This window comes from Macrotis lagotis, chromosome 8 (genome assembly GCF_037893015.1).
Source record: "Macrotis lagotis isolate mMagLag1 chromosome 8, bilby.v1.9.chrom.fasta, whole genome shotgun sequence".
NCBI classification, from domain to species: Eukaryota; Metazoa; Chordata; class Mammalia; order Peramelemorphia; family Peramelidae; genus Macrotis; species Macrotis lagotis.
Genome location: NC_133665.1, coordinates 84,440,183 through 84,464,328, shown reverse-complemented (window position 1 = coordinate 84,464,328; position 24,146 = coordinate 84,440,183). Strand labels below are relative to the sequence as shown.

The following is a 24,146-nucleotide window of genomic DNA, read 5'->3' as shown; positions in this document are numbered from 1 at the left end:
TTTAGACCAAGCAGTAACATAGCTACTTGATCTAAACTCTAAAGAAATCATATTATATAGAGAGACAGAGGTAGATGGATAAATGATAGATAAGTTATAGGTAGATATAGACATGTATGTATAGAGACATGTGTATCTGCATATGTTTTCATTATATGTATGTATACACATGTACATATTATATATAAGTACACACATATATATTCATGTATATATATTTCTTCATAAATAAAACATGGTTCAGTCTTGTTGAGAATAATGTCAGGAATACTAAAGCTCAAAATAGCTAAACCTAGTGACAAAAGCTAAGGACAAGAAAAAGATTTTTAAAGTTATATTAAGGGGAAATGAAAGATCAAAGAAGATAAGGGACCATTTTTCAAAATGGATGGAACAATGATAACTGAAATTAGGGAAAAGGCAAGGCTATATATTTTTTTTATATTTTCTCTAGAAAGAAGAATGATGGATAGGTGGGGATCTTCTATGCAATCCAATAAACATTTATTTGAAATGCAACTAAATAGTTCAGGTTCTATATTTTATCCAATAATGTATCTAAATCATATATTTAGAGAGTAAAAGACTTTTAGTTTTATTTTTTAAAAAGTAGTATGATTTTTTCCCTCATATAAGACAACTGAGTCAAATTTATAAAAATAAGAGCCATTTCCCAAATGATAAATGATCAAAGGATCAAGAGATATGATGGGCAGTTTTCAGAGGAAGAAATCCAAGCTATCAAAACCATTTGGAAAAAAATTCTCTAAGTCATTACTAATTAAGGAAAGTCAAACTAAAACTTTGAGATGTCAGCTCAGTCACATCAGATTGGCAAAACTGACAAAATTGGAAAAGGACCAAAGTTAAAGGGCTCTAAGTTATCAGATCCTTTAATGTTGATGGAGTTGTGAACTTGTCCCATCACTGTAGAAAGCATTTAAAGTTAAACTGTTAGTTTCCCAAAGCTTTCATACCATGGATACCTTTTGTGTCAGAAATACAATTAGGTCTAAATCCTATAGATACCAAAAACAGAGGTAAATGACCCATATGTACAAAAATATTTATAAGAACTCTTTTCATGATGGTAAAGAAATAGAAATTGAGGGAGTTGCCATCAATTGTGGAATATCCAAACAAATTATGGCTTATGAAGTTAATGGAATATAATTGTAAAGAAACAGAGATGATTTCAGAAAAACCTTGAAAGACTTTACGAACTGACTCAAAGTAAAGTAAGCAAAACCAGGAGAACAATCTATGTAATAAAAACAATTCTAATAGAGGTAATGACCAATCACAATTCCAAAGAATTTATAATGAAGCATGCCATTCACCTCCAGATAGAGAGCTAATGGATTCAGAGTTCAAATTGACAAATATTTTCTTTTTCTTTCAACTTTTCTTCCTTCCCTTCCTTTCTTCCCTTTCCTTCTTTTCTCTCTCCCTCCCTCCCTTCCCTTCTCTTTCCTTTCTTCCTTCATTCCTTCCTTCAAACAATACAGAGATTAGTTTTGCTAGAATATAATTGGTTTTGTTTTTCTCTCTTCAATACACAAAGGGGAGTAGAAGGAGGTAGGAGGAAAAGAATTTGGAATTGAAAATAAAATAAAATAAAATTGAATTCTTTTTTAAAAGTAGCTTTGGTAAGTGTACTTTCAAGGCTTCATTTAAAGGATAACACCAAAAACTTCCAACAAATAAAAGAATTAACATAAAAATAATACAATCTAATTATAAGCTAGTTTAGTTATGAGATAATTTATAATGAAACAAACATATTGATTGCACAGATTGGAAAACTAAAGCTTATACATCACAAAGCATAAGTGATTCAATTGTTTAATTATATTAAAACCACATAATTTATGCCAGGAGCACTGTAAACATTACATAAAGAAATACTATTTTTTTCTCTAAATAACCACTTAGATACACCTCAGAAACCAAAAGTTCAGTTCTTGCCAATTGCACCTACACTGGCTCAAGGACTGAATTTTATTGAAGATACATATAAATAAACTCTGAAATGAACAAAAAACTACTATATTTGAAAAAAAATAAGTCAACCAACTATATTTTAGTAAATAGTACTACCAATCCAGTTTTTAAAAGGATGCCTATAAATATTGTTTCAATATGGCATAAAGTGGACACAATAAGAGAAAGATTTTTATTTGCTAATACCCACCTTATCCTATTTTTGATAGTCTCTCATATTTCTATTCCTCTTTCTTCTCTCAAAAATGTTAGTATGCAAACAGCAAATATACTCAAAAGACATCTCTTAGTGTGCTAAGTCTCGAACCTATTTTAGAAAGTTAGTTTCATATCAAATGGGAGAAATTCCTCAGAGATAGCTTTGATGAGTTTACCTATAGTGCAGGTGACTCTAAGTTCACAATAAAATTCAATTTCTCAACTAAGCAAAACTGGATATTATGGATTTGATGCCAAAAATAGAGAGCAAGATAGTGGTAGATACTTGTTCCTTTCTTCCTACCATGGACTTTTCCTCACTTTTGTCTTTCATAGTCTTTATTTTTCAGAAGTATTCCTCTGAGGACATTGGCAAGAGGGCAGACTAAGAACTGAGGAGGGAGTCCCACAAAATAAAGAGGCATTCTCTCAGGTTTGGCCTTAAAATAATGATGATTAAATATGTGTTAATCCTCAGAGTTTGTCTTAATCCTTTAGAAAGAACAAAACAGAACTAGGTTAACATCCACATTAATTTTCTAAGCTTGAAGATTAGGCAGGTGAGCATAGGTCTGACCAAAGAGCCAAACCCCGGAAAGTAAACACTATCAGAAGTTGGATCTGAAAAACTACCTCTGCCTTGTTCATTAAAGAAAGGGAGGGGCTGAATATCAGACACACCCACTTGGAGGTGAGTCCAGGAGGATATGCCAGGAGGGATGGATCTTTGTGCTTTATAAATTATGCCAGAACCTCCACAAATATGTATCTTGCCTCTGAGATGTAGGCACACCCCATGACCTTTGATATTAATTATTAGAGGACAACAGAACATAATTACCCTCAACAGTTCAAGTCACCAAGTCCAGATGTTCTACATTCTCAGGGACTGAATAACTGACAGAAACAGGGATGTTTGAAAGGTTAGGGAAAATAGTAAAGACAACACAAGATTAAGGAAGAAAAAATGTACTGCTTTTCAAAAAGGGGGAAGGGGGGAATGGAATCTGTTTAAAACAATGGTAACCTGGTGAGTTTAAACTTTGATACTTGACAAAATCCTAGAGATAGTTAATATATAGTTAGAAAATACCTAATAAAGCAATAATGAACACAAATAATTATTTTTCACTTCATTAAGAATGGATTATAGGGGTGCCTAGGTGGCATAGTGGCCTTGGGCAAGCCACTTAACCGCATTTGCCTTGCAAAAAAAAAGAACCTAAAAAAAAAAAGAATGGATTATAGGGGAAGTTAGATGGCACAGTAGGTAGGGCACTGACCCTGGAGTCAAGAGAACCTGAGTTCAAATCCTCCCTCAGACACTTAATAGTTGCCTAGCTGTGTGACCTTGGGCAAGTCACTTATCCTATTGCCCTAAATAAATAAAAAAAAAGAATGGATTATACCAAACAGAATTGCTAATCTGCTTAATAGAGGGAAGGTTGTATACAAACTTTCTACATCTACAGATAAGTTAATGGGAAAATTGTACAAATCAATATAAAGTAATTTTAAAATGGAGAGAGTGATCACACCTGAAGATTGGAAGTGGGGGGGTGGCACCAGTAAAGACCTCATGTAGTTTGGTGGCATATGAGTTTTATATCATTAATGCCTATTGAATACCCATGGGCATCCCAAACCAAACATATTTAAATGGAACTCATCCTTTTTTACAAACCTGTCTTCTGAACTCCTTTCCAATGAGGGTCTCACCATTTTTCCTATCAATTAAATTTGCAGCATCAGAGTGTGCCATTCCACCTTCTACCTCTGAGTTTTGTCCAATCATACCCCGTATCTGCATTGCCCTACTTCCTCTCACCCTCAGCAATTTTCAAGGTTCAGTTCCAGTGCCACCTTCCTCCCGTGCAGGCAATCACTATAAGGGTTCAAACGAATATTCCTTTTGATAAAAATGTATTCATATACCCTCAGGTAAAAGCGGTTCCCAAAGTGGTTAAAAGGCAGTTCATAGGGAAGAGAAATGCCCTTAAAAGCACCAGCAAAGGAGGATTGGCTAATGTTTTAAACAATGAACAAGGAGATTCTTTGAGGATTCAAAAGTTCACTTCCAATCCTGAAGCTGACTTTATATCTGCCTTGTCCAAAGGGCTCCAGCTGGCTCCCAGGCAATACTCTACAGATAAATCTTTAACAAACAGCTGTCCACAATGGGAAAGAAATGTCTTTTTCACCCAGTTTTAAGTTTAATCTTCAGTATTAGAATTTTTTTCCCATCACTTTCTTAAGTCTGGACAATCAACAAATAGAACAATAAATTAAGTCCTGAATTGTAGTTTACTGCTTTCTAAGGTATAAATGCTCATGCTAAATGTTTAATAGTTGACTCTCCAGGATTAGTACAAGAAGTCTCCAATTCACCCCAGCTCCCAAATCAATCTTCCTGGAATTGAAGTTTACTCAAAGTACCCCAAAATTTGCTCCATTTGCTCCCAACAGTTTAGGGGTAGGGGGGAGTGTTAACTCAAGTGCCACTAGGGTTACCAGTCCCTATTTACTATATCACACATTTACTATACAAAGCCTTTCCTTTTCCCAGGAGGTCCTTTCTCTTCACACGTACACACAAACACACACATATAGCCTTCATGAAAAACATTTGTATTGACTTTGCATACATATTTTGTGTTTATTTCCATATGTATGTCTGTTCCTATAGAATCTAAGTTCCTCCAGGACTGGGCAGTCCAATATTTTTTATTTAATAATTCCATTCCTAGCATAGTCTATCCCTGGATATTTAATAAATGTTTGCTCAATTTAAAAAATTTAATAGAAGCATGGTTTACTTTTGAAGGGTTCACATTACTCCAAATTTCCAGAAACAGTAGTTATATGGATGGGGAGAGGGAGCAAAAACTAACAATTAAGATTTTATAGTCCTAAAAAGTCTGAAATCAAGGAAGAAAAAAATCCCTCCTACACTAATCCAATACCAATGATCTAGGGGATGTTCCATTGCCTGGCTCAGATTTTCATGGGAGATGCATCCAGCCCTGGAATTTTCTTTTTTCCTCTCAGTCTCCCATCTTCCCTGGCTTCCTTCAAGTCTGTCCTCTCAGAGGATCTCCAATTTATCCTGCACATATCTTGTTTGTAAATATTTGTATGTTGTCAGCCACATTAGACTGTGAGTTCCTTAGGATTCCTGTTGGGCTTTTTTTTCTGTTTCCTTTGTACCTCTAACATATTAGTCCAGTTACCTGCACACTGTATTAATAAATGCTTGCTGATTTGATTTATCTCCATCTTACCACTGTCAGTTCCACCTGAACACTTCAACTCAGGAAGACTTGAGTTCAAATATGCCCTCAGAACACTTACTAGCAGTGACTTGGGTAAGTCACTTAACCACTGCTGCCTCAGGTTCCTCATTTGTAAAATGGGGACAATAATGGCACCTATCTTCCAGGGTTGTTGTGAATATCAATGAGATATTGTAAGGTTGTATAGTACAGTACATAGTAACTGCTTACTAAATATTTGATAATAATTTTTCCCCCAATGAAATAATTCATCATTTACCAAAATTCAAATAAAGAGAAATAGACCAAAGCAAAATGGCATTCATTCCAAAAATGTCTCTTTAGGAATTTGAAACTGTTAGCAAGACACCTTCAGTAAAGAAGGTACTTGGAATTATGTCTGGTAATTTTATATAGTGCTATTCATAAAGCTCCTGAAAAAAATCATGTATCACCATTGCAAACATTTATTGGGAGTATTCTTCAATATTCTTGCCTCTGCCAGCAGTATAAATGAAATGCTCCAGGTGCTGAGCTAAGGAGATAATCAATGAAGCTTAAATAGAGGAGATTATTGGAAAAGGAGTTCTCCCATTTTACACTTAGATAATAAAGCAACCATGAAATCAGTCCTTTTTCTTCATTGACTTTATCCTAGTCTTGGAGTCTCCTATAAATTCAGTCCTTTATTTTTAATTATTTCACTCAACCCCTCAGGCCAAATTACACTAACATTGATATTACCTACATGGAGAGAAACTAATTTGTTTTCTAATGATTTCCAAAATGACTTGATTTCTTTGTGTGCTTGGAATAAATAACCAACTCTTGCTAGACAAGTCTTGTGCCTACAACACGATTATGTCTAATTGACTTGCCAGGTAGATTCTTTCAGGGCTGCATTTCAGACTCATTCCCAATGAGACTGGTGGAAGCTTTTTTACCTGTCTAGATGAGTAGGCAAGTAGTTCCCTGTGGATCCTGGTTCTGCCACTTATGGTACGATATTGCACAACTTTTCCCTTTCTGAGACTCAGTTTTCTCACTTGTAAATCTATGCCACTGTACTAAATGCTATCCAATTCAATTCATTGCTTGTTGTTCAGTCATTTCAATCATGTCCAACTCTTCATGACCCATTTCAGGGACCTCAAGACAGGAAAACCTGAGTTTAAATTTGATCTCCAGACATTAACTAGTTGTGTAACCTAGGACAAGCCAAATTTATTCTTTTCCTGCTTCAGTTTTCACATCTGTAAAATGGCAATAACAACACCCAACCCCTAGGGTGGCTATGATGAGAAAATAAGATAATATTTATAAAGAATTTTGCAAATGGTTAAGCATTATAGAAATGCTGATTATTATTTATTAGGAAGTTGTTCTTGACATCATATCCAAATTTGCTTCTTTTCAATTTTCACCTGTTGTTTTAGTTCTGGTGTCTGGAGCTAAAGAGAACAAGATGAACTCCTTTTCCTTGTGACACTCAACCCCCTTAACACAGCAAGTATGTCCTTTTTAAAACTTCTTTTCTTCAGGCTAAATAACCCCAGTTTATTCAAATGATATTCATGTATCATGGACTCAAGATTCTTTATAACCCTTGCTGTTCTCTGGACACTTGAGCTTATCAATGTTCATATCCAGTAATAGAAATACCCCAAAGGTAATATAACCAGGGCAGGTATATTGGGATCACCGCTTCCTTTTCCCCTAGAAATCCAGAACCTCTTAAGAGCACCTAAGGTCATACGTGCAGCTTTGGCTGTTACTAAACATTAGTGATTTATATCACTCTTGTTTCATTTTTTTTAGTCATATCCAATTCTTCATGACCCCATTCAGGGTTTTCTCAGTTAAAATGACTAGAGTGGCTTGCTATTTCCTTCCCAACTCATTTTACAGATAAGGAACTACAGCAAACAAGTTTAAGTGACTTGCCCAGAGTCACACAGCTAATAAGTGTCTGAGGTCAGAGTTGAACCCAAGAAGATAAGTCTTCCTGATCCCAGGTCCAGCTCTTTATCCACTAACTTCCACAGTGTTTTTTTTATTTGTTTGTTATTTATCCATATTAGATTTTTATCTTATTAGATTCAACCTGCTTCTTTACTCTCAAGACTTTTTTTGGATCCCAATTCTGTCATCTATTGTGTTAGTTAGCCCTCTCAATTTTATAAGCCAGCCTCACAGCCAGCACAAAGGCACAAACAGATGCCTGGAACACTTTACTGGATAGCCCTTCCCAATCTAAACATTAACAGCCACTCTTCCAAGAAGATCTTGTATCCCTTGTCATCCATCTACCTCCTTTACTTTCTAGTCATCATCTTTCCATTGTTTCCAAGGATCCCATCTTGGGGTCATGCAGTCTGAGAAGAGCTTGAGGAGCAAGAATGGACCCACAGTCTCAACTAGAGCAGATGCTTGCTCCATTGCAATGTTGATTGGCAATATACACCCTGGGACTTGGGCCAGGAATCATTTGTTTGGCCATTTGACTCCACTATTACTCAGAGATAACTAGATGGGCATAGAGGATTATAATGAAGCTTGAACTTGAGCATCTAGAATTAACCATTTGTGATACCTCAGTTTGTTCTCCCTGTTCTCTGAAATGCCCTAAACCAACAAGAAGACATGTTTCAATGGCTAGGGGAAAAAAATGAGCTCAGTTCATGGAACATCATGTTCATTGTAATTCTATTATATATGCTGATGTAAAACTGCTATTTCTAGGTGGAGTATATGTTCCATTTATAACATCTTCCAGCCACAATAAATACATTTGGTAGCAATATTTTATTCATTCAGCAAACATTTATTAAGCTCCTTCCATAGGATTTAGGGCTCAAAGACATCATTGATCCCTAATGTCATGCTTTCCAATTGTGATGAAAAAAAAATCAACCCAGAGGTTAAGTAACTTAGTAGTTAAATGCTACCCTCAGTAAAGCCTTTTTCCTTCCCCCTCAAGGCCATCACAAATACCCTCCCCCCAAAAAAATTACACTTCCTTTACTTTTTATGTACATATTATCTCCCTTGATAGAATGTAAGCTCCTTGAATGCAAAGTCTGTTTTGCTTTTCTTTGAATCCTCAGCACTTACCATAGTCACTAGTATTTAGGAGGCAATTAAATACTTTTTGGTTTATAATTCTAGGTCAATTAAGGTAATAATTGACCAAATGAATTTAAGCTGTATTAAATTCCAATGCTCATGTGGAACTGTGTCCAAAGGACAACCAAATTGTATATCCTTTGACCCAGCAATTCCACTACTAGGTCTGTATTCCAAAGAGATCATTAAAATAGGGGAAAAGATCCACAGCTTCAAAAATATTAATACCAGTTGTTTTTGTAGTGGCAAAGAATTGGAAATGAGGGTATGCCCATCAATGGGGAAATAACTTAACAAATTATAGTATATGAATATTATTCTATAAGAAATTATGAGCAGACAGACTTCAGAAAAGGCCAGAAAGATCTGCATGAACTGATGCTGAATGAAGTGAACAGAACCAAGAGAATATTGTACATTAACAGCAACATTGGAAAATGGCCAAATATGTTGGGTTCAACTCTCCTCAGCAGTTCAGTAGTCAAGACAATTATTTTAATAGACTTGTGTTGGAAAATGCCATACATGTCCAGAGAGAGAGCTAAGGAGTCTGAATGCTGACCAAAGCACACCTTGTTCACTTTTTAAAAATTTGTTTTATGCTTTTATCTTCCTCATTTTTTTCCTTTTGTTATGAGTCTTCTTTCACACAATGACTAATTTGGAAATATGGTAAACATGATTGTACATCTATAAGTTTTATCAAATTACTTGCTGTCATGGGGAGAGGGGAGGAGGGAAGTAGAAAAATGTGGAACTTAAAAACTTTCAAAAAAGATGAATCTTGAAAACTATCTTTGCATGTAATTAGAAAAATAAAATAAAGTAATTTATTTTTAAAAATCCAATATTCTTTCCACGGAACCCTTTGCAAAGAATTTGACTTACCACAGTATGGATGCCAATATGAATGGCGTATTTGCCCTCAAGGAACCCTAGTCCCACAGAAAATCTTAAGAAGAGCTTCATTACAAAGCAAAGAGAGTTTCAATAATTTAAAAACAAAATCTTTCTTGTAGTGAGATCTGAAATAACACAGAAACAAATGATTAGCAAAATGCAGTTTTTCTCATTCAGAACCTCCCATTTTAGGAGACATTTATTGAGATCATACTAACAAGGTTTTGAAATACAAAGTTCAAGTTACCGTGATGTTTTTGTTCTATGCCCATTGGAGCCCAATCCTGCAAAAATACTCATGATCATTCCCCTTTTGAAGACATCAGTTGTGATGGATAAAGGAATTGATCTGGGCCTTAAATAAAGTCTGTTATCTCTTTATGAGAAAACTTCTAAAAGTGCCTATTGACTTTCAAGTTGAAATTCCCCTTTATACTACTAAGTGCTCATTTTGGCAGCATATATACTAAAATTGGAATGTTGTAGAGAAGATTAGCATGGCCCTTGTGCAAGGATGACACACATTTGTGAAGCATTCAAGTATATACTACTAAACAAAAACTATCCTAGATTAGTAGGGCATCATTTCTTTTTTTTCTTTAGAAAGATTTTATTAATTTTAAGTTTTACAATTTTTCGCCATTCTTATTCCCCCCCACCCCCACAGAAGACATTCTGTTAGTCTTTACATTGTTTCCATGGTATACATTGATCTCAGTTGAATGTGATAAGAAAGAAATCATATCCTTAAGGAAGAAAAATAAAGTATGAGATTGCAAAATTACATAATAGGATAATGGTTTTTTTCCCCTAAATTGAAGATAATAATCTTTGGTCTTTGTTCAAACTCTACAATTCTTTCTCTGGATACAGATGGTAGGGCATCATTTCTGTCATAAACACAAAGGACATGACAATTCCATTATCATTTATATTGGCTCTGCCCATCTTTCCCAAGAATCTTCCTATAGCTCTTCATATGGTCTAACTTCCTAACCCCTTCCTTCAGCTTGAACCCATATCACAAAAACATACTAGCATCTACTATCTGGTATCCACTTAGCTTCCTACTGAGTACTAACTAAAAGGCCAAAGGGAATAAGGGAGGGAAGAGGACTGGGGGTGGGGGTGGGAAAGAGAGAGGGATTAGGGTGAGGGGGAAGAGGAAACAAGAGAAGAAAGAGAAACAGAGATAGAGCTAATTTTGTGAAAAGGAGAACCAGAATCTGGTAAATATGAAATGCTTCTTTACAAATTTTACATGAAGGGTGAAATATACCTTTCCTTCTATGGTTTTCATTTATTAACAAATTTTTTTTTTGAGGAAGGAGAACAAAGCAATGGGAAGAATACTGAATTTTGAATCAAATGGCCTATTTCAAATCCTGGTTTTGTCACTTACCAACACTATGAAAATGGGCAGATCCATCCAGTGCCATGAGTCTCAGTTTCCTCACCTGTAAAATCAAAAGGTTGGATTAGATAATGTTCAAGCTCCTTTCAGTTCTGTTTTTGATCTTTGTATGACCTACTACGTGTTAGTTCCTGGAGATACAAAGACAGATTTGGTTTGGGTCCTGTTCTCAAAGACCTTACAGTATAACAAGGAAGAAAGATATGCACATACAAATAACTGGAATAGGAGAGGGTGAGAAGTTCAGGAAAAAATGATGTGAGAAATTTCAGAAGGGGAAAATCATATTGGCAAGTTAACTGAAAAAGAAAAAAGGAAAATAAGAATTATTTGAGAGGCTGTGAGAGAATAGGCTTACACTGGTGGAATTGTGAATAGGCCTAAGCCATTCTGAAAAGTAATTTGGAAACATACCCTCCAAATCTTTAAACTGTGCATAATCTTTGACCCTGTAATACTCATCAATAAGTGTTTAAAGAGATCAATAAAAAAGTAAATAAAGGAAAGGGCCTATATTTGTAGCAGGAATTTTTGGTCTAGAAAAGAGCTGTGGTGCTTGGCTAAAAAAAATAAGTATATCAACGCATTGCAATATTGTGTCATTAAAAAAACAGATTAAAGAAGCAGAGAGCAAAAACTAGAAAATGATTAATGTGAGTACAGCCTTTTAAAGGAAAATTACTATGAAAAGAGTGAAGAACTTTGGTCAATGAAATGATCCAACTTTAAAAGACTGATAATAAATCATGCTTCCTATCTCTTAGTAGAAAGAGGATAAACCAGAAGTGCAGAGTGAGTGTACATGCATCTTCTAATTAGGAAAAATATATGAGATTCTTTTGTTTGACTAGACTGATTGGTTATAAAAGGGGGTGTATTTATTTTGAGGTGGAAGAGAGGAGCATAGGTAAAAGAGAGGTGGGGAGTAATGATAGTGATGAAAAAAGGAAAAAGTATATCAATTAATAATCATAAATATAAAAAAGCAGGTAGAACTTCATATAGGGACACAAACAAGTGAGGAAGTGCTGGAATTATCAAATTCAATTTGAAATATAGTTTTAAAATCACCTAAGTTGTATGTAGTAAAAATACATTTAACATTCAGTCATCTTTTTGTATTCGTTGGAGATGGAAGTAAGTATGTTTGTTAAATTCTGAAAATATTGCCTTGTTATCAAAAGATAGTTGAGGAGGCTTATTTTACTTGAGAGATGGGGAGAGAAGGTGAATCATGGTACCAAAATTGTCACATACAAAGGCATAAAAGTGACAGAGTGGTTCCATCTGTATTCAATGTGGAGCATAAGAATGAAAATAGCATCAAACAGGGTTGGGCAGATAACTTGGAGTCAAATTGCTGGGGATATTTTATGCTAGAACTATTAATCAGAAGGAAATGAAGAGCATTGGAAAGTTTTTGAGTAAGGGAATGTCAGGATGATCAGGGAACACCAGGAAGATTATCTGAGTAGCAGTAAATGATGGATTGGGAAGGAAAAGAAACCATGAATAGAAGAGTAGGTAGGATGCATTGTGGAGGTACAAATGAGAGGTAATGAAAGCCCAAAGTAGGTATGTGGCACCATGAATGGAAAGGATAGGACAAATTTAAGAGATATTTCAAAAAAATAGAATGACAGCATCTCAGTTGTCAAATTGTTCTTCCTAAAAATTCAGTTTGAGGAAGAACAAAGCAATGGATAAAATCCATTCCCATTCAGTTAACTCTAATGGAACCCTTTCACTTCCAATATACTATATAAAATTTTTTAACCTTTTTTAAAGGCCTTTCCTACCTTTCTAGTCTTTTAACACCTTACTAACCTTCATGTACTCTGTCATCTCTTGACACTGGGCATTTTCAAGGAATGTACCTCAACCTGGAAGGATCCCTATCTCCTCATTTCCTCCTTCCTTCCTGGACTAAACTCTCTCCACAGAAGCCTTTCCAGATCTCCCTTAAAGCTGGTTCCTTCACTTTCTTGATTAGTCTCAATTTGTCTTCTACATAACCTGATAATACATAGGCATTTGAATGTTTTCTCCTCCACTAGACTTTGGACCTCTTGAGAGCAGAGACATTTGTGGGGTTTTATATAGCCCCAGTATGTAATACATAACCTGGCTCATGGTGGTGTTTAACAAATGTCTGTTGTCTTGACTTGGCTCGATGGACAAGTGTAGGTCAGGGGTGAAGAGTCTGGGGATCAGAGCTGTGGGCTTGTTATTGATAGAAACGCCTGGCTAATAATGCATACTGATCAGCTAGTGGCCATGGAGGTGACTGAAAAGGGCTCTGGTCAAAGGCTTTTATTTATTGGGATTAGAGGAGAAATACAAGGGAATCAGAGGGAAGTTCTGTTTCTTTCATGGATTCACAGGACTCTTGGTTATACCCTAGATGCTAAAAAAAAAAAAGGGAAATCCACCAGAAGCAATGTTATCTTAGCATTGTACTAGCATTGTACCAATAAGAAATGGTTTCTGATTTAATTATATTGATCACTTTTTTGATTCCTTAATAATATGGGTCTACGGTTTCAGTTTATTAACTATGGAAATATAGGTCTGGGGAGGCAGAAAGGAAGGGAGGGAGGATACCAGATTTCCAGTGGTAGGGCAAAATTGACTCCAAATTTTCAGAGATAGGGTAGAATTTGTTGCTTAATATTTCAGTCTATATATCTCTTCCTCTTTGGTAAGGCTATTCCAAGCTGCTAGGGACCTAGTGCAGAACTGAAAAGCTCCCATAGGATCCCATGAGAGCCTCAATCCTCAACAAAACAATTTTCAACTATTCACTATTGTTTAAGATCTTGCAAATGAACCATCTCAGTTCTTACAAAAGAAACTAGTTTTTCATTGAGCCAATCATTCTTTTTTCAATGCTTAGTGTATTCTAGGTGTATTCTTCCTCATGTCCAACTCTTTGTGACCCTATGGCTTTTCTTGTCAGATATTGGAGTGGTTTACCATTTTTTTCCTTCCAGCTAATTTTACAAATGAGGAAATTGGCAAATCAGGTTAAGTGACTTGTTCAGAGTCATACAGCTAGTAAAAGTATCCAAGGTCACATTTGAACTCCAGTCTGGCACACTGTCCACTGGGCCACCTACCTCTGTGGGTTATTTTCCAAATGATATGGTACAGAATTCTGGTTCTCCAGGTAAAGTGAGTAAGGGACTTCGTGAGAAAACAATAATGCTAGTGACATTTTTACACATGGAAATTTCTTAACATATAAGCTATGTTTTCTACATTTTGCTCCAAAATTTCCCCAACCTTTTTATTTCAATCAATGGGATTGTTCCATTTTCCAGGCTCTAAAATGACAAGTTTTGGGGTCTGTCAGCATGTTTCAAATAGCAGAGTTCCATGGCCAAGTTGTTTTGGAAAACTGTAGCAGTGTATTAGCTACACCCAGGGAGGATTAACCTGAGTAAATCTACTTCTATTTGCACAAGCTGTTTCTCATACCAAAAATAATGATGAGGGTTGGGAACTGTTCACAGTCAAAACTTGTTTAGAAGAATATGAGGGATGGGAGTGCCCAGACTAAAGAGTATACTCATGGGCTATGCAAGTTATGACCTTACCAGGCCAGTTTTTTATAAACATTGCCAGGGAGACTCAGTAATAATTATAACTTTTTATTGATTGATTGAATGTGGTAACTAAACAGACCTGCACATGGAGTCCTCTGTCACTTATTGGTTGTGAGATTATGAAAAAATCACCTGACCTTTTTAGTCTCATTGCTGCCATCTTTAAAGTGTAGTAATATTAATAGTAAGATTTATCAAATAGAGTTGTTTTGAAAACATATTCAGGATGATTGGAGATGGTCTTGGATGACCAGAGAAGAAAGGGAGACTGGTGGGTGACTTTGCACAGCTCTTTCTCACTTAAATCCAATTCACTTGGAAGTCATGAAATCCCCTTCCTGATGTCGTGGGCCTCTTTGAGAACAAAGGACAAACAACAAGGTCATGTTAGATCATTTATGTGAAGAACTTTGTAATATTAAGGAGCTATAGAAATGTCAGTTATAATGATGGAATTTTGTGCCATTTTTTATGAGGTATTCTTTCATTGGTAGGTCATATGCCATCTCTTGCTGATGTCAACCTCACATCTTTCCATCACCTTTTGGGTTATCTAAAATAGTAATTCTTTTGAGATGTTGGCTTTACCAACATCTCAAGAGTGAATTTTGATAAATTAAATTCTATATAAAGTTGGTAGTCCTGCAACTTTTCCTTTGCCCACCAATTAGGTCCCCTTTCTCTGGATCTCAGTTTCCTCGTTTTTAAAGTGAGAGGCTATGCTGGGATGGTGTCTAAGGCACTGGCTAACCCTAAATTTATGCTCTTATCTCTAAGGTCCTTATCAGTTCTTAAATCCTATGATGTCATAAAAATAAATAGTAAGAACTGAATTTCTTAATAGAACAGGTTTTGAAAGGTACTTCACCCCCCTTCCAAATTATTTCTAGCTCAAACAAAGTTCCAAAAGACAGCATAGACCAGACTAGTCCACAGTGATCTGTCTTCCCTCCCATTCAGCAAGCCCTCATCATCAGGCTAAGGGAGTCACTCCCCTTCAGCCTGTCCTACCATTTTTCCTTCCCAATCTTCATCCCCACACCTGAGGGAGTAGGGAACCCTTAGCACCTGCTCTATGACTCTGATCTAAGTCTCCCTCATCCAATAAGACACAGGTCAAATACTTTCCAATGTTCTTCATTTCCCTGCAAGATATCCAGTCTACCTATAACACTCAGCAAACTAGGATTACCAACTATCATCATTCCTGTAAGTGAGAAGAGCACTATCATTGCATGGATAGGAAAAGGTTTCTAACTTAGTTACTACTGAGTCCTTCGCAGCCCAGCACCTCACCATAAGCCCTACTGGGAAATTCTCCAGTACTGCCAGCTACTGGAACCCCATTCAAATATGTGAGCTCCTTGAACACAGGGATTTTTTGCTTTTCTATGTTTATTGCCATCTCTTAATACATAGTTTTTATTTTTGTCTTTATTCTTCCTTTTTCTTCCTCTGTCTTCCTTCATCCCCTCCTTCCTTCCCTTTTCCTTTCCTCTCTTCCTTCTTTCCTTTTATCCCTTCCTTCCTCTTTTCTTTTTTATTCTTCCCTCCCTTCCTTCTTCCTTCCTCCCTTCTTCCTTCCTTCCCTCCCTCCCTTTACTTCTCGTTCCTCCCTCCCTTTCTTTTCTTTTTCCCTTTCCTTACTCCCTCTCTCCCTCCTTTCCTTCCTTTCTTCCTCCTCCTTTCCTTCCTTCCTTCATTCCTCCTGATAAAGAAATCATTTGGTGGTAGGTTTGAATATTAAGAAATAGAAGCAACTTTTTTTTTCACCAGCATATATGTACCTTAAATTGCATGATAAAATTGAGGTTTAGGAATAGGATCTTACCTTAGAAAAGACTCAAGATATTCAAGGAAACAGCTTTTCTTGATCACAAATTCAGCTGCAATATCCCTTGAACAACTAGTTTTAGAAATGATTTGGAGGTAAATAATAGTGAAACTCCTTCATCCTCTTCTCTAGGAGGACATTGAAGGTTTCCAATTATTTAGAAGTCAAGGATGCATGTCCATAAGCTGAGTTTTGGTGCCCTCCAGTGTGAGATGTCAAATATAGCCTGCTTAGAAAAAGACACTGACTGGTGCCTGAGAATGGTCTTTGTGATTTTATGAGGACAATTTGTTTCATGCAAGGTAATTTTGGAAGTTTTTGTTTTTTTCAGTGGAATCTTTATAGTGCTTCATTAGAAATCTCATTTGCTTAAATCAGATTTATTTAAAATTAAAAAAAAATGACTAAATGATCATCACATTGGAATGAAGCCTATGAAAAGAATGAGAAGCTGGAGGTTCAGTGATCCCTATTACTTACATTCAAGTACTTTTAAGGTAGGGTCATGTTAGAAAAATGCAAAGTTAACCTAGTTTCCAGGGACTCTGAGGCAATAACTCATATTTATGACAGAAAGAACCCTGACTATGCAATCAGAGGTGCTACAATCAAATATCTCTCTGCTGCCCATATAACAAGCTCCCCACCTCCACCTTTGGAGCTTGGGCAGATAGTCTTTAATTTGTAGAAGGAGGTTAGACCTGGGGAAACTTTCAGAAACTTGAGCATGTATAGATATCCTCTACTTTTATATGGCTATGTACAAATCAAGGCTAAGTCCTCACAATTCTGAGAGGATGACCCAAGTGCCACACCTTGTGGAAGATGCTGGGACTCTTGGAAGCTGCTCTGGTGAAGCCAAAATGTGACAAGCCAGCCTGGAGTGGGGAAGACCTTAATCGGTGCCCCTCAACTCCTCATGGTACCCCCTACCTCCAACTAACCTTCACATCAAGTGTGGACTCATCTTGCCAGGCGCATACCTAAGTTTACCTTGATCTCTGTTTGACCATTAGAATGCATAGGACTGTTGATGTGGTTACAACTGGATCAAGTCTAGGACAAGGAAAGCTTCAGAAGCAGAGAGGGAGGAACCTGAAATAAAGATCTCAGCTTGGCATTGGTCCCACTGAGCTCAGAAAAGGTGAAATATTGAGTTGCTAATTAGGAATTTTGAAAAATTCTGTTTACATCCCAATATCAAATATTAATCTCTCAACTATTTTCCTAGTAATAATAAGCTGCTGGATTCTGTTCTGAGCATTCTATGATTCTTTATTGCTCATCATTCTCTTTGCAGTGGGGGAATAAGCTACCTGTTATATACCTGATTCTCATTTATCCATTGAGTACTTTTTTTTTTACTTTCCCCTTCAAGCCCATAATGATTTCTCAAATTAGAAACTCTTCAAGTGTCTACTTTATTTAGAGCTTCTGAAATGTAGGTAAAGAGTCAATGAATGTGAGACTGGTGGAACTAATTCCTATTTCCAGGGAGGTAAGCAACCCCAGAGCAGTGAACTCTGATGACAGGAAGGGGATAGGAATTGTTACAGGCCAGCAGCCTCGTGGCCTCAGTTTAGTAATGACTAGCACTGTGCTCTTAAACTTTCTGTATAAAAGTCAATAGACCTCTTTTGGCCTCAATCTGCTAATTTGTAAAGTGAGGAGGTTGAACTAGCTGGCTTATGGGGTCCCTTGTCAGGCTACTTCCAAAGAGAGAATCCCTTCACTCTCTATTTTCTGGTATAAATTTTCCAATGTACATTTCCTCTGATTTCTCTGCTAATTGCTGTGTGCATTCATTGTGGAAGTGGTATCTTGTGGGAAAGGGGTCAAATTTTCAATATAAAGTTTGAGTCCTCTTTCCCCAGTTAATAAATGGAAGTTTAAATGGAACCTGAAAACCATATCCCTTAGACTAACAATATTTAAGGGAGCAGACAGATATAATTCTAACATGATACCTCCTCTCTCTGAGGACATTAGAGTGACCAAATTTCTGGCCCCACCCTCCTGCTTCCCCTCCTGTCAAGAAGTTAAACAGTAGGGGTGGTTGGAAGAAACTAGAGATGTCCAGGCCTCCCTTCCAGACCCACAGGACAACTCCATTCTGCACCTGGGGACAGCTTTAAATTATCTGGGTAATTGCTTCTCTTCCTCATTTCTTGGATGGCATGTCTTGAAGGCAGATCCACATTTCTCAGCACTTTTCATGGTTAGAAGAAACAGCAATAGCAATGGATGCAGTGTTAGTCATTAAATTGAGTAGTCTGATATAGGATATTTTTTGGAGGGTGAAAATGAAGAGGGAGAGGAAGAATAATAAAAGAGTAGCTTTAGTAGTGCTCTCTGAGGTCATTAGTCCAAATATTAATATGTCCATTTTATAGTGGAGATAATTGAGGCTCAAGGAGGGGGATGTGATTTACATAAGATATCCATTCCATCTCTCAACTCAGTACATTTTCTCTAGATTTCCTCCATGTCTGGAATGTTTTCCCTATTCATTTCTGCCTCATGACTTCCTTCCACTCAGATTAAAATCTCATGTTCTTTGTTGACTTGTTCAGAATCACATAGCATAGAATGCTAAGTTCTAGTAACAGTGTTCAAGTCAGTATGGCTGGAATGAAGAATATATGTAGGAAAAATAATGTGAAATAAACCTGGAAGGGAAAGGTATAGCTAGATTGTGAAAAGTTTTAAATGCTAAGGTGAAGATTTTTTTATATTTTTTTCCTAGCAGCAATAGGAAACCATGGAAGGTTTTGAGCAGGGGAGGGAAATGATCAAATGTTCTTTATGAAGATTATTTTAATAACTGTATGACCACGATATTGGAGAAAAGAGATGTTGGAAGCCAAAGATTTGATTAAGAGCCTTTTGCAATAGTCCAATTAAGAAATTATGAGAACCTTAACTAAGGTGGTGGCCTTATGAATGGAGAAGTAACATGTAATCTCTAGGTAGATATATCCAATAGGAAGTTAATGATGCAGAACTGGGGCTTAGTAGAAAAATTAGGGCTAGATATATAGATATTCAAAGTAATCTTAAAAGAGGTAATAGTTGAAACCACAAAAGGAGATAAGATTGCTGAGAAAAGGATGTAGAAAAGAGAAAAGTAGAGAATCCAGGACAAAGCTGTGTGGAATACTCACATTTTGGGAAATAGAATGATTTGAAGGAGGATGAAAAGAAGTTAGATAAGTGGAAAGCCCAAAAAGAACAGTTTTACAAAAGTTGAAGAAGAATTAGTATTCAACTGTCTACTGTTGCAGAGGTCAAGAAGGATGAGGGCTGAGAAAAGACCATCGGATTTATCAATTGAAAGTTCTTGGCAGTCTTGGAGAGAACAGTTTCAATTGAGTGATGAGGTCAGAAACTAAGTTGTAGTGCATTGAGAAGTAAATGGGAATGGCAAAAGTAGGGATGAGTTTTTTATGAAAATTTTATTTTGAAAAAGGAAAGATCAAAAAGAGGTTTCATTTTTTTTTTAAATTTATTTTCAACTTAAATACAAAAGAAAAAAATTGTCACACCCAGCAGAACATGAAAGGATTACTGTTGTATATAGATATAAATATATACACATGTGTATATAGATATATAAACATATATATATACATCTATATTACATATATACTGGTCATACATGTAAGTAGATAATTATGATCATACACACACACATATATATTCATAGGCATATATGTAAGGCCATATTATGCTTATCTCAACTTGTCATCTGTTTTTACAAAGGCGGATAGTATCTTCCTTTATAGGTCTAAATCTTTCCCTATTTTTCCTAAATCTACTATCTCATCATTTTCCTAAAATACAGCAATATTTCAACCTTATTAGTTATTTTAAATAGTCTAAAACAATATTGATTAATATGATTGACACATAGTATAATTTCCCTTTTTCTCTTTTAATCAGATTTATTTTAGCTTTAACTTTTGTTTTAGGTCATGATTACTACTACTACTACTACTACTACTACTACTACTACTGCTACTACTTTTTTCTGTTTTCTCTTGGATTTTGTATGTCACATTTTTCTATTAAATTCTGGTCTTTTAGCAACAAAATCCTGAAAATCTGGCAATTCATTGAATGTCTTTTTTTCATTCAAGATATATTTTCAGTAGTAACTTCAATTCTTTTGCTCTTTATTCCAAGACCTGCAGTTTTTTAATGTGATTCATTGCTATATCTTGTGGAACTCTAATTGTAACTACTGTATTTTAATTTTTTCTCTTGTTGCTCATATTTTCTTCTTAACGTTGTGGGTTTCAGAATTTGGCTATGATATTCCTTTAGATTTTCCTCCTAAGATCTCTTTTTGGGGAGGGGTATTTGATTAATTTTTTTTCTTTTCCTACTTTCTCCTCTCTAACATTTTAGGACAGTTGTCTTTATTTCTTGTAACATATAAGCTTCTTTTTTTGATTGAAGTTTTCAAGTAATCCAATTATTATGTTTTCTCGTCTGTTCTCCAGATCCGTTTTTCTTATAAGATGTTTCACATTTTCTTCAAAGTTTTCATTATATTCTGTTTTATTATTTTTGCTCTCATATAACTTCACTCACTTACCCTTGGCCAATTCTAATTTTCATGGAGTCATTTTCTTCCTTAAGATTCTGGATCTTGGGGAGACTTCAGGTCAAGATGGCAGAGAGAGAAGCTAGGCACTATGCTAAGGCCTCCTGGCTTTCCCTCAGAACTAATTTGAAATGAGCCTCTTAACAGAATTCAAATCTACAAAATACAGAAAGAACAAAGTCTGTCTCAGGAGAATGTAGTTGAGCCAGAGACAAAGAGCAGAGAGCCAGTGCAGGGGCAGTGGGGTGAAATCTGGGACTAACCTCAGAACAGCCAAGGAAACTTTTGGCTTTGTTATCCAGCAATGGAGTTCCAACACAACTGGAGGGAGAACTCTAGCATGACTAGACATCAATCTGGTCAGCTCCACTGGCCTGGAAGACCAGGGCCGCAGTTCCTGTATTTTCAGTGGAGTCCCATGTCTCCATTTGATCCCCCCCCCCCCCCCCACATCCCTGTGAGAGAAAGGAGCTCTTCCCAGAACAAATACAGTAACAATTCCCCCCCCCCCCCCAGGTGTGGACAGCAGATATCTCTCTGTACTGAGTGAATAATAAGATTAACTACATAGCCTGAGGGCCCAGGACAAATTGTTCAAGGATAATTCAGACTGTGCTGCCTCCCCACCACCACCCTGCCCTCAGGCCTAAGGAGTGGACCACAAATCAAATTCACAGACACTCCAGAGAAAACCTCTAGCACCCCTTAGTGGCCTGCCCACTTGGAGTTACTAAACCCAGTCAGCAAAGCCTCTAGGATTTTCAAAACCAAAGGTTTGTGAACCAGCCCCTTCCCCAACACAAGATCTTAAGAAAATGAATAAATGCCAGTGGAAAGGGGGAGTATCCATTGAAAACTACCTCAGGAGCGGCTAGGTGGCATAGTGGATAAAGCACCAGGCCTGGAGTCAGGAGTACCTGGGTTCAAATCTGGTCTCAGACACTTAATAATTACCTAGCTGTGTGGCCTTGGGCAAGCCATTTAACTCCATTTGCCTTGCAAAAAAAAAATCTAAAAAAAAAGAAAACTACCTCAAAGAAAAAGACCCTAACCTAGAGATAGAACTAGAACTTCTGAAAAGAATATGAATATGGGTTTCCAGCCCAGAAGGACTTCTTAGAAGAGATCAGGAAGGAATACATAGACAAGAGGATGGAAGAGATTGAATGGGGGTAAATCACATTACTTGAAGAGGTACAAATGACCTATTGCAATAGAGGGGAAGAAGGGAGGAGGTGAAAACTGCCTGAATCTTTCTCTCATCAGATTTGGCTCAAAGAAGGATTAACATACACACACTCAGTTAAGGCACTTATTACCTTCCAAATATTAAAAGGGGAAAGGGGTTGGGGAGGAAAAAAACTAACAGAAGGAAGGGAAGAAAGAAGGGGCAAAGGGAAAGGGGAAAGATAGGGGAGGAGGTGGATATAAGGGGATAAACACATTGAAGGAGATGGTATTCAGGAGTAAAATCCTGGGGAATATGGATAAAGTAAAAAAAGGAGGGGGGGGAATACACACAGAGGGAAGATTACATGGAGAACAATAGAGAGTTAGTAATTATAACTTTGAAGAATGGGATGAACTCTCCCATAAAAACAAGTAAATAGCAAATTGGATTAAAAACTGGAATTCTATGATATTCTGCTTACAAGAAACTCATTTGAATCAGAGAAATACATTTAGAGTAAAGGTAAATGGTTGGAGCAGATTATATTTTGCTTCAGCCGAAGTGAAAAAGACAGGGGTAGCAATCCTTATCTCAAGCAAAACAGTTGCTAAAATAGATTTCATTAAAAGAGATAAGGAAGGAAACTATATCCTCCTAAAAGGTACCATAGACAATGAAGCAATTTCAATACTAAATATGTATGTACCAAGTGGTATAGCATCCAAACTCTTAAAGGAGAAGCTGAATGAGCTGTAGAAAGATATAGACAGCAAAACTCTACTGGTGGGAGATCTCATCCTCCCTCTGTCAGATTTTGATAAATCAAACTATACAATAAACAAGAAGGAAGTTAAGAAGGTAAATAGAATGTTAGAAAACCTAATCATGATAGAACTTTAGAGAAAATTGAATGGGTTAGAAAAGAATATACTTTGTTTTTGCAGTACATGACACTTATACAAAAATTTTATTAGGGCATAAAAACCTAATAATCAAATGCAGAAAGGCAGAAATAGTGAATACTTCCTTCTCAGATCATAATGCAATAAAAATCAAATGAAAGAAAGGGTCATAGAGAGACAGACCTAAAACTAATTGGAAAGTAAATAACCTCATTTTAAAGAATGAGTGGATCAAACAACAAATTTTAGAGAGAATGACTTCATCGTTGATAATGAGAATAATGAGACAACATACCAAAATTTATGGGATACAGCCAAGGCAGTTATTAGGGGATATATTATATCTTTAACTGCTCACATGAACAAAATAGAGAAAGAGGAAATCAATGAACTAACATGCAACTAAAATTTAGAGAAAGAACAAATCAAAACTCCCAATTAAATACCAAATTAGAAATTCTAAAAATTTAAGGAGAAATTTAAAAAAATGAAAGCAAGAAAACTATTGAACTAATTAATAAAACCAAGAATTGGTTTTATGAAAAAAAAACCAATAACATTGATAAAAAATTTTGGTTAATTTAATTAAAAAAAGAAAGAAGGAAACCAAATTACCAGTATCATAAATGAAAAAGGTGAACTTACCACCAATGAGGAAAAAATTAAAGTAATAATTCAGAATTATTTTATCCAACTAGATGACAATAAATTTGATAATCTAAATGAAATGGATGAATATTTAGCCCAGGCTAAATGAAGAAGAAATTAAATAACTAAATAACCCTATCTCAGAAAAAGAAATCCAAAAAGCTATCATTGAACTCCCTAAGAAAAAAATCTCCAAGACCAGATGGATTCACAAGTGAATTCTATCAAGCATTTAAGGAACAATTGGTTCCCATTCTATATAAACTCTTTGGAAAAATAGGTGAAGATGGAAGTCTGCCTAACTCCTTATATGACACCATTATGGTGCTGATACCTAAACCAGAAAGAGTCAAAACAGAGAAAGAAAATTATAGTCCTATCTTCCTAATGAATATAGATACAAAAATCTTAAATAAAATCTTAGCAATGTTATTACAGCAAGTTATCACTAGGATAATAA

General features: G+C 36.0%; 1 long non-coding RNA gene and 1 other non-coding gene across 2 annotated transcripts in view; one reads left to right on the top strand and one right to left on the bottom strand.

The window, feature by feature from the left end:
- The window catches only part of LOC141494872 (uncharacterized), a 27,236-nt gene extending 10,732 nt beyond the window's left edge, over positions 1–16,504 (bottom strand). Inside the window, exon 1 of the long non-coding RNA XR_012470569.1 lies at positions 16,354–16,504. This is a non-coding gene — a long non-coding RNA (uncharacterized LOC141494872). The remainder of the gene's footprint in view (positions 1–16,353) is intronic.
- On the top strand, positions 9,943–10,047 carry LOC141496767 (U6 spliceosomal RNA). The gene has a single exon (XR_012471162.1). It is a non-coding gene; the product is annotated as a U6 spliceosomal RNA (small nuclear RNA).
- Positions 16,505–24,146: the final 7,642 nt, after the last annotated feature.